At 43.6% G+C, this 9,290-nt stretch overlaps 1 long non-coding RNA gene across 1 annotated transcript; it reads left to right on the plus strand.

The window, feature by feature from the left end:
* Positions 1–4,124: 4,124 nt before the first annotated feature.
* On the plus strand, positions 4,125–8,948 carry LOC123111243 (uncharacterized). Its single transcript, XR_006454318.1, has 5 exons — positions 4,125–4,725; positions 4,811–4,913; positions 4,990–5,341; positions 6,694–6,777; positions 8,501–8,948. It is a non-coding gene; the product is annotated as an uncharacterized lncRNA (long non-coding RNA).
* The last annotated feature ends 342 nt before the right edge of the window (positions 8,949–9,290 follow it).

The raw sequence follows: 9,290 nt of genomic DNA on the forward strand, positions 1-9,290 counted from the left end.
AATTTGGTCTTTTATTAATTATTTGCACCTTTATATTTCCAGATTTTAAAATGTATATTTGCACCTCTATATTTCCAGATTTTAAAATGTATGTTTGTTGTTCCCCCAAATGGCTGATACATTACAGTTTACAGGTCCCTTAGTGTTGGTGTTTGTTCAGTTGAATGCTTAACTTGACTACACCTTCAGTTTATGGTCGTGTCACATGCAAACTCCTCCTTGGGGCATGGGATGTGAAGTGATGATTTATAAGCAAATATGGAGATACTCTACAATATACTAATTTTGTTGGCTTTTCATCATACCATAAAGTCAGCAAAACTTCTCACTCCATAAATCCTTCTTGCAATACTATAAATTCCCGCAACAACGCGCGGGGTATCATCTAGTTATCAAAGTACCGGACACGAATCAAACCAACATGGTGAAAGTGACTATATAAAAATCCCGTGTACCCTCAAGAACGCTTTGCTTATCAAAAGAGACCGTTTTGGCCTGTCCATTGCCTCAAAAGGATTGGGATACCTTGCTAAACTTTTGCTACTATTATCGTTACTTGCTCGTTACAAATTATCTTGCTATCAAACTACTCTATTACTTACAATTTTAGCACTTGCAGACATTACCTTGCTGAAAACTACTTGTCATTTCCTTCTGCTCCTCGTTGGGTTCGACACTCTTACTTATCGAAAAGAGCTACAATTGATCCCCTATACTTGTGGGTCATCAGGCACCTTTGAGTTTAGTACACGTACGGCTCGTCGGCATCCTCTCCTTCTTGATCCAGCAAGGGAGGGAGAGGAGGTAGATGAGATCTGAACCAACATGATGGCGTGGTGGTGGTGTTGGCAGCAGAACTCCGGCAGGGCTTCGCCAAGCGCCGACGGAACATGGAGGAGAAGTAACGAGAGGGAGATGGGGCAAACACGGAACGGTTAGTTGCCCCTTGCACCTCATCACTATATATAGGGGTGAGGGAGGGGCATAGCAGCCCTAGCCCTCCTCCCAAGGCAGGGGCGGCGGCCAAGGGGGGAGGAGTGCCCTCCAAGCCAAGTGGAGGGCCTCTCCCTTAGAGTTTCCCCCTCCCCATGCACATGGGCCTTGTAGGGGATGGTGCCCCTGGCCCATTAAGGCCAGGGCGCCCCCTACAGCCCATGCTACTGTATGGGAGATGGTAGGACCCTTCGAGGACTTCCGAAACCCTTTGGGACCTTCTGGTGGCTTCTCGGTACAATACCGAAAAAACCGGACTTTTTACCGGAACCCCGACAACAACTTTCCATATATAAATCTTTACCTCTGGAGCTCCTCGTGACATCCTAGATCCCATCTGGGACTCCGAACAACTTCTGGTTTTTCCAGTATTAATATCTCAATACTATCCTAGCGCTACCGAACTTTAAGCGTGCGACCCTATGGGTTCGGAACATGCAAACATGACCGAGACTCCTTTCCAGTCAATAACCCATAGCGGAACCTAGATGCCCATATTGTCTCCTACATATTCAACGAAGATCTTTATCGATTGAACCACGATGTCAAGGATTCAGTCAATCCTGTATGCAATTCCCTTTGTCCAGCGATATGTTACTTGTCCGAGATTCGATCGTAGTATCTTCATACCTAGTTCAATCTAGTTACCGACAAGTCTCTTTACTCATTCTGTAATACAAGATCCTGTGACTTAACTCATTAGTCACATGCTTGCAAGCTTCTTGTGATGTTGTATCACCGAGAGTGTTGGGGAACGTAGTAATTTCAAAAAAAATCCTACGCACACGCAAGATCATGGTGATGCATAGCAACGAGAGGGGAGAGTGTGTCCATGTACCCTCGTAGACCGACAACGGAAGCGTTGACACGACGTAGAGGAAGTAGTCGTACTTCTTCACGATCCGACCGATCCAAGTACCGAACGCACGGCACCTGCGAGTTCAACACACGTTCAGCTCGATGACGTCCTGCGAACTCTGATCTAGCAGAGCTTCACGAGAGAGTTCCGTCAGCACGACGGCGTGGTGACGGTGATGATGTTGCTACCGACGCAGGGCTTCATCTAAGCACCGCTACGATATGACCGAGGTGGAATATGGTGGAGGGGGGCACCGCACACGGTTGGAATAGATCAACAGATCAACTTGTGTGTTTGGGGTGCCCCCCTGCCCCCGTATATAAAGGAGCAGAGGGAGGGGTGGCCGGCCAGGAGGAGGAGGCGCACCAAGGGAGGAGTCCTACTCCCACCGGGAGTAGGACTCCCCCTTTCCTTGTTGGATTAGGAGAAGGGGGAAGGAGGAGAGAGAGGGGGAGGAAAGGGGGGCGCCGCCCCCCCTCCTTGTCCTATTCGGACTAGAGGGGGAGGGGCGCACAGCCTGCCCTGGCCGCCCCTCCTCTTCTCCCTTAGGGCCCATCTAGTCCCATTAAACCCCCCGGGGGGTTCCGGTAACCCCCGGTACTCCGGTAAAATCCCGATTTCACCCGGAACACTTCCGATATCCAAATATAGACTTCCAATATATCAATCTTTATGTCTCGACCATTTCGAGACTCCTCGTCATGTCCGTGATCACATCCGGGACTCCTAACTACCTTCGGTACATCAAAACGCAAAACTCATAATACCGATTGTCATCAAACTTTAAGCGTGCGGACCCTACGGGTTCGAGAACTATGTAGACATGACCGAGACATGTCTCTGGTCAATAACCAATAGCAGAACCTGGATGCTCATATTGGCTCCCACATATTCTACGAAGATCTTTATCGGTCAAACCGCATAACGTCATACGTTGTTCCCTTTGTCATCGGCATGTTACTTGCCCGAGATTCGATCGTCGGTATCTCCATACCTAGTTCAATCTCGTTATCGGCAAGTCTCTTTACTTGTTCTGTAATGCATCATCCCGCAACTAACTCATTAGTCACATTGCTTGCAAGGCTTATACTGATGTGCATTACCGAGTGGGCCCAGAGATACCTCTCCGACAATCGGAGTGACAAATCCTAATCTCGAAATATGCCAACCCAACAAGTACCTTCGGAGACACCTATAGAGCACCTTTATAATCATCCAGTTACATTGCGACGTTTGGTAGCACACAAAGTGTTCCTCCGGTACAAGGGAGTTGCATAATCTCATAGTCATAGGAACATGTATAAGTCATGAAGAAAGCAATAGCAGAATACTAAACGATCAAGTGCTAAGCTAACGGAATGGGTCAAGTCAATCACATCATTCTCCTAATGATGTGATCCCATTAATCAAATGACAACTCATTTCTATGGCTAAGAAACATAACCATCTTTGATCACCGAGCTAGTCAAGTAGAGGCATACTAGTGACACTCTGTTTGTCTATGTATTCACACAAGTATTATGTTTACGGTTAATATAATTCTAGCATGAATAATAAACACTTATCATGATATAAGGAAATAAATAATAACTTTATTATTGCCTCTAGGGCATATTTCCTTCAGAGAGGGCCCAGAGATATTTCTCCGTCACACGGAGCGACAAATCCCAGTCTCGATCCATGCAACCCAACATACACCTTCAGAGATACTTGTAGAGCACCTTTATGATCACCAAGTTACGAAGTGACGTTTGATAGAAAACAACGCATTCTCCGGTATCCGTGAGTTGCATGATCTCATGGTCTAAGGAACAAATACTTGACATAATGAAAGTTGTAGCAAATAACTAAATGATCTGATATTAAGCTTACAGTTGGGTCTTGTCCATCACATCATTCCCTAATGATGTGATCCTGTTATCAAGTGAAAACTCCTGTCTACGGTTAGGAAATATGCCCTAGAGGCAATAATAAAGTTGTTATTTTATATTTCCTTATATGATGATAAATCTAAACCAATAATGAGGCTGGGCAACTCGCTCCCAGGAAGCTCCCCCGATTTGCACCTTCGTTGGACGTTGGATCTTGGTCCAAACTCATTTTAGCCGTTGGATCGGGACGTAGGTGTATGTTATTACTTTTGACCGCACAGTTGTTTTTCCGCGTCCATGACTGGTGGGCTCGTCCGAGCTTTCTATTGGCTGGGTGAACTCCTAGCGGGTGCGAACGAGCGTATCCTCGCGCGCCGCACGTCTTCCTCTGCCCCAAACCCTACACCCCACCCCACCCCAATCCCTCCAGCCGCCACTGCCCCACCCATGTTTCTCCTCCACCCCCTCCTCTCTCTCCTCTCCTCCCTCCTCATCCGCGCGCGCACATCACCCAGCGCTCGCGTGCTCGCCTCCCGGACCAGTCACTGCCGCGCCGCTGGGGCTCGTCCGCCGCGGGTTTCCACGGGGAAGGAGCCGCGACGGGGGTAGGCCCCAGGCGGTGCACACTTCATGGGGAGGCAAGGAACTAGGAGGCGATGGGGTCGGATCTGGTGGTGCTAGGTCGGAGCTCGATCCCCCGCCTCCCGAACCAGCCGTCGCCGCGTCGCTGGGGCTCGTCCGCCGCGGGTTTCCATGGGGAATCACCACAACAGCAGCACGCCTCCCTCCTTCCTCCTCATCGCCAGAGCCGCCGCACCTCTCCTTCCTCCTCGCTCTCACCCTTGCCGCGGCGCGCATCCCTCCCCTTTCGATCTAATTTCATTCTTGTTTCACATGTTGGTTTGGTTGGCAAGAGACGTTGCAGCGCCGACTGCAGTAGCCAGGGTTGGCGTTGGTGATGTCTGTAGGTATTTTCGTCCTTGCTAGTCACACATTTCCTAGGTTTGTTCAATGTCTCTGGAGCTAATGTATTATCCTTTGATTTCTCCTATATTTTCCTTCCTGATTTTGTTTGATGATTTGCCAGGTTATGGGATTGGATATCCGTTTTCTAAGATTCTTAGCTGATAAGTATATTGTGCGGAAAAGTCTCTACAGAATGATGTTGTGCACATCCAAATCCAAGCAATGTAAGTGACCTAGCATTTCACTGGTGGTATGGTACATCTCATACAATTTCTGAATTCCAATACCGTTCCTGTGTAGCTGGATACTCCATGGGGCAAAGTTGAAGCTTTGTACATCACTTCTCTCCCTTTGTTTATTAACGTTTCTTCATGTTTGGAAGTGATATGGGTTTCCATGTACTTGATAGATGCATTCCTTATCTTTATGTGTTTCATCTATGTATATATGTTTCTGCCCATAAATGTATTTATGAGCTGACTCCATTTTTTACCGCTTTTCTGTGGCAATTTGAAAAGGACCCTTCCATGGTGCTCAGCCACCGTCCGATTTCGAGGGAGAATAGGAGACACCGACGAAAGCGAGTGTCCTAGCGGCGAACCCAAGGATGCGTGGTGATTATGCCAGCTCCATGCTCCAGTTCTTCTATTGGGTGAGCTTCTTCACTCTTCTTGTCAAGGAGATGTTCATGTCTAGCTGTTCCTACAAAGGGGATTCTTTATGTTTCTTCAGTTGACCAGATGCTCGGATCTAGCTAGGCTTTCATATAGAAATTTTGTCCTCTTTTTAAGTTTGCTGGGTACCTCAGCTTAGTTTCTGCAAAGTGGATTTTTGTTTGTTACTGCTCAGCGGATGCTCTCGGATCTAGCTATATTCCTAGAAGTTTTTTTGTTGGCCTTCTTAGTTTGTTTGGTACCTAGATCTTTCCTCGTCGAGAAGGGGATAGATTTGTCCTGGAGCTCCTTTTCTCTTTATAGAGGAGTCATTTGTTCCTTTGCTTGATTTGGTGCCTGGCATGGGTAACGGGGACAGGCGACCACGGGAGGATTTTGGGGAGGCACCAAGGTGAGCTTCCCCACAACTCTTCATCTCTTTCTCTCTACACATGTCTATGCAAGATTTCTGTACCGCAAATGCCCCCATACCATGTAAGCATTCCCTTTCCCTTTTCATCGTCATGGAAAGACATGGATTCGAAGAGGTGCCATTCATCAGTAGATATTCAACCATTAACATTCCCTTCTCAACATCACAATAGGATACCTCTGTACCTAATGCACACCATTAGTTTGATATCTACTGTATTAGTGCAATTACTTATACAGACCATTTGACTGGTGTGCGGGGAGCCCTTCTAATTGGTGATCTATGTGTGTTCTCTTTTCTTTTTTGCTGTAGCAGCCTAGCAGGCATGGTTTAACCATAGGCTTCCAGTTACTCTATGTTTTGGGTGTCAAATAAATAGGCCGTTTTAGGCTATGCCTTACATTCTTTTCATACTCTGCAAATTAATAGCATCCATTTTAAACCACAGGCTACTCCCCCAATCGTGAAAATCCCCTACAGAATGGTTTTGGGTGTCCTTTTAGAATCTTTGGGCCTGCCAGTGGCTGAGTAATGCGAGGGCGGTTTGAAGTTACGAAGAACCTCATTTTCATTCAAATATGCATGCCTTTTTGTCATCCAAAGCCTTTGCATTTAGGTTTATATTATTGATTTGGTTTTAGTTGTTTAGATCAAAACTGTAATCTTGCATGTAGATTGGACAGATTAATTCTCACTTTTGAGGACTCCATTTTGTTCATCGGAATGTTTTTTCAAGTGCCCCAAGAACTTCGCTATGATGTTTTTCAAGTGTCTTTCCATGTCTTCTTATTTTGCCAATTCGGAGTCAAGTAGAGATATTATACTCCACCCTTTCTTGTGTTGTAAATAATTATCCCTCCTACTTCATTGTCTTAGTTTTTGTATAGATAACACTCACCTATTCCTTTGTTCTGTCAGGGGTTCGCTCAATTCATGTGCTTGGGATTTGTTTTGATTGACGGACCTTAAAGCTAATGCAATAATGCATGAACTTGCCAAAAGGTACACATTGACTTGGTTACTACATCTAAATCAGTAAAAGAGCTTCTGATTAACCTATGAGAGGTTGCTAAGTACCTAAGAAATGACATTGTATGGTTTATTGGCCTAATAGGTTCTATTTGAGCCTAAAACTAATAAGCATGCCCAAGGATGCATCTTTTTTATCAGTTATGATAAGAGTGTAAATAGCATTGATACTTTGTATAGAACGATTAACAAAACACTAAGTTGATGATCAGTATTTTGGCCTTACTTATTGTTTATCTTGGTCTCCACTGTTTATCTTGATTTACAATGCTGAAGGTGGCTAAAATGCACACTAATTGGCGTTATGTTCTGAAATTATGGTTCCGCCACATTAAAGATTGATCTATAATAATTGTATATGAAAATAAAGTCCTCTGCTATGCAAATAACACTTGGTTTAAATCGGGAACTCATGCCAAGGATTGAGTCATAGCTTTTGTATGCATCCCTATCACTATCACTCATGCTTTTGTTTTAGGTACAGATTTGTAGATGGTAGGCATTCTTATGCGTATCCGCTTCCCTCTTCTTCCTTACATAACATGCAAGGTTATCATTAGTCTAGGTTAAAGCAATTTTTGTGATCAGGCAGAGCATCAACATTTGAGATGCAAATATAGACGTCCGAGAAAACCCATGCATATAATTTGATGGCAAAGAAACCAGAGAACACATGAATGATGTTATCTTGATGTTGGTGCCTTAAACTACTACACCTAGCATATTTCAAATGCAATACCTGCCAATCTGGAGCTACCAAAAAAGTCCTATGTAGTTATACACATCATGGCTTCAACAATTTTACTTGAAAATGCACTAACCATTAATTAATAATGACAAGATGGATGCTCTTATCTTAGAATATGCTCTAAAACCTGAAAAATATGATAATGAACCTGTCTCATCCTTACCACCAGGACACTCTGTTTATCAGGGTCGTTTTAGTTTTCAAGTGTCATCAGTGATACATGGATGGATGGTGTCGTCACTGCTCCACTGCCCCATGTTTTGGTTGTTTTGGTCCACGCTTGAGGCAAGGTTAGATTTGTTCTGATTGCTAGCCAGTTTGTGGGGTTTTCCTTTGGAGCTCATCATAAAAATTGTGGTTTTAATACAGTGTGTACCGCAATATCCTGCTGGTTTGTTTCATGCTTGATTGAGTGCTCATGTGCCATTGGTTCATATCCATGTTTGTAAGGCTTTATTGCTCCATTAAAATGACTTTCTTCAGTTAAATGTGGTTCTAATCCGGTTTGTACAGAAATATCGTTATTGAGTACCATGATCCCGTCGTTTAGGTGCACTTAAAATTCTGAATTGTGCTCGCTGAGTGCCTTCTTTTTTACTACCTTTCATTGGTGTAGATGCAAGCTATAGAGGTTTGTTGAACAATCTGGTTATAGCTTTATTCTCTTATTTTCTTGCTCATTGCCACGTTGTTTTAGTTACCAGCAGGCCATGTGAAAATAAGCAAGCTTCTTATTGGGATATATTTTTGTAACACTGTGTTCTGTACAACAAAAGCTTTTTCCTGCTATGTAAATAACATTTTGTGTCCAAAATCATACTGAACTCATTGTTTGTTACCTATATTACTGGTTTGGATGCTTTAAGAAGGTGATTATAACATGTTTGCATTCATATCTCTGGCCATCTGCGATGAATTTTTTTGTTAATTGCTCATGACTTATTTCAGAAAACCAAATATGCACCATGTCGATATGCTTCATGACGAAACCACTTGCTTTCATATGTATTGGACTACTGCATCATCGTCTTCGTCAATGGGAGGATGAAATCAGTAGTAGCACCAGCCCGCTAGCGAGGAAGGCTGCTCGGATCTGCTGTCGTGCCCACCTACAACTTCTGTAGGTTGTTCGACCACTTAGAGAACTTCTGGTGGCCATAAGCAATCTTAGTTGCTCACTGTGATAATCTGAATGTATGCAGTTTCCCTCTTTGCATGTGTGCTTCCGTGTCTTTCCTGGTATATTCTCAGTCTATGGAATGGTCATATTAGGCATGTAGTTTATTTTATTTTTTGTATAAAAGCTTGGTACTAACATACAAATATGATTATTTTTTCAATTTCTCAATGTGGTGACCATATTTTCAACTATGAAAATGCTTCCTTAACTGGTCTATACATATTATACAAATATGTTTTTTTTTTCAAACTTAGATTCCTTACCGTGATAAACATGTTATTTTTAATATAGCATGATTTAACACATGTGCTTTATACTACCAATATTGACATGTTCTTGCAAAATGAGACTATTTTCATCGACAACATGGCTTTAACGGGTCTCTGCGCCATTTAGCGCAACGGGGCAACTAGTGTTTATTATTCTTAAGCTAGAATTGTATTAACCAAAAACACTCGATACATGTGTGGATACATAGATAAAACATCGTGTCCCTAGTAAGGCTCTACTAGACTAGCTCATTAATTAAAGATGGTTAAGTTTTCTAACCATAGACAT

This window comes from Triticum aestivum, chromosome 5B (genome assembly GCF_018294505.1).
Source record: "Triticum aestivum cultivar Chinese Spring chromosome 5B, IWGSC CS RefSeq v2.1, whole genome shotgun sequence".
In the NCBI taxonomy this organism is placed as follows: Eukaryota; Viridiplantae; Streptophyta; class Magnoliopsida; order Poales; family Poaceae; genus Triticum; species Triticum aestivum.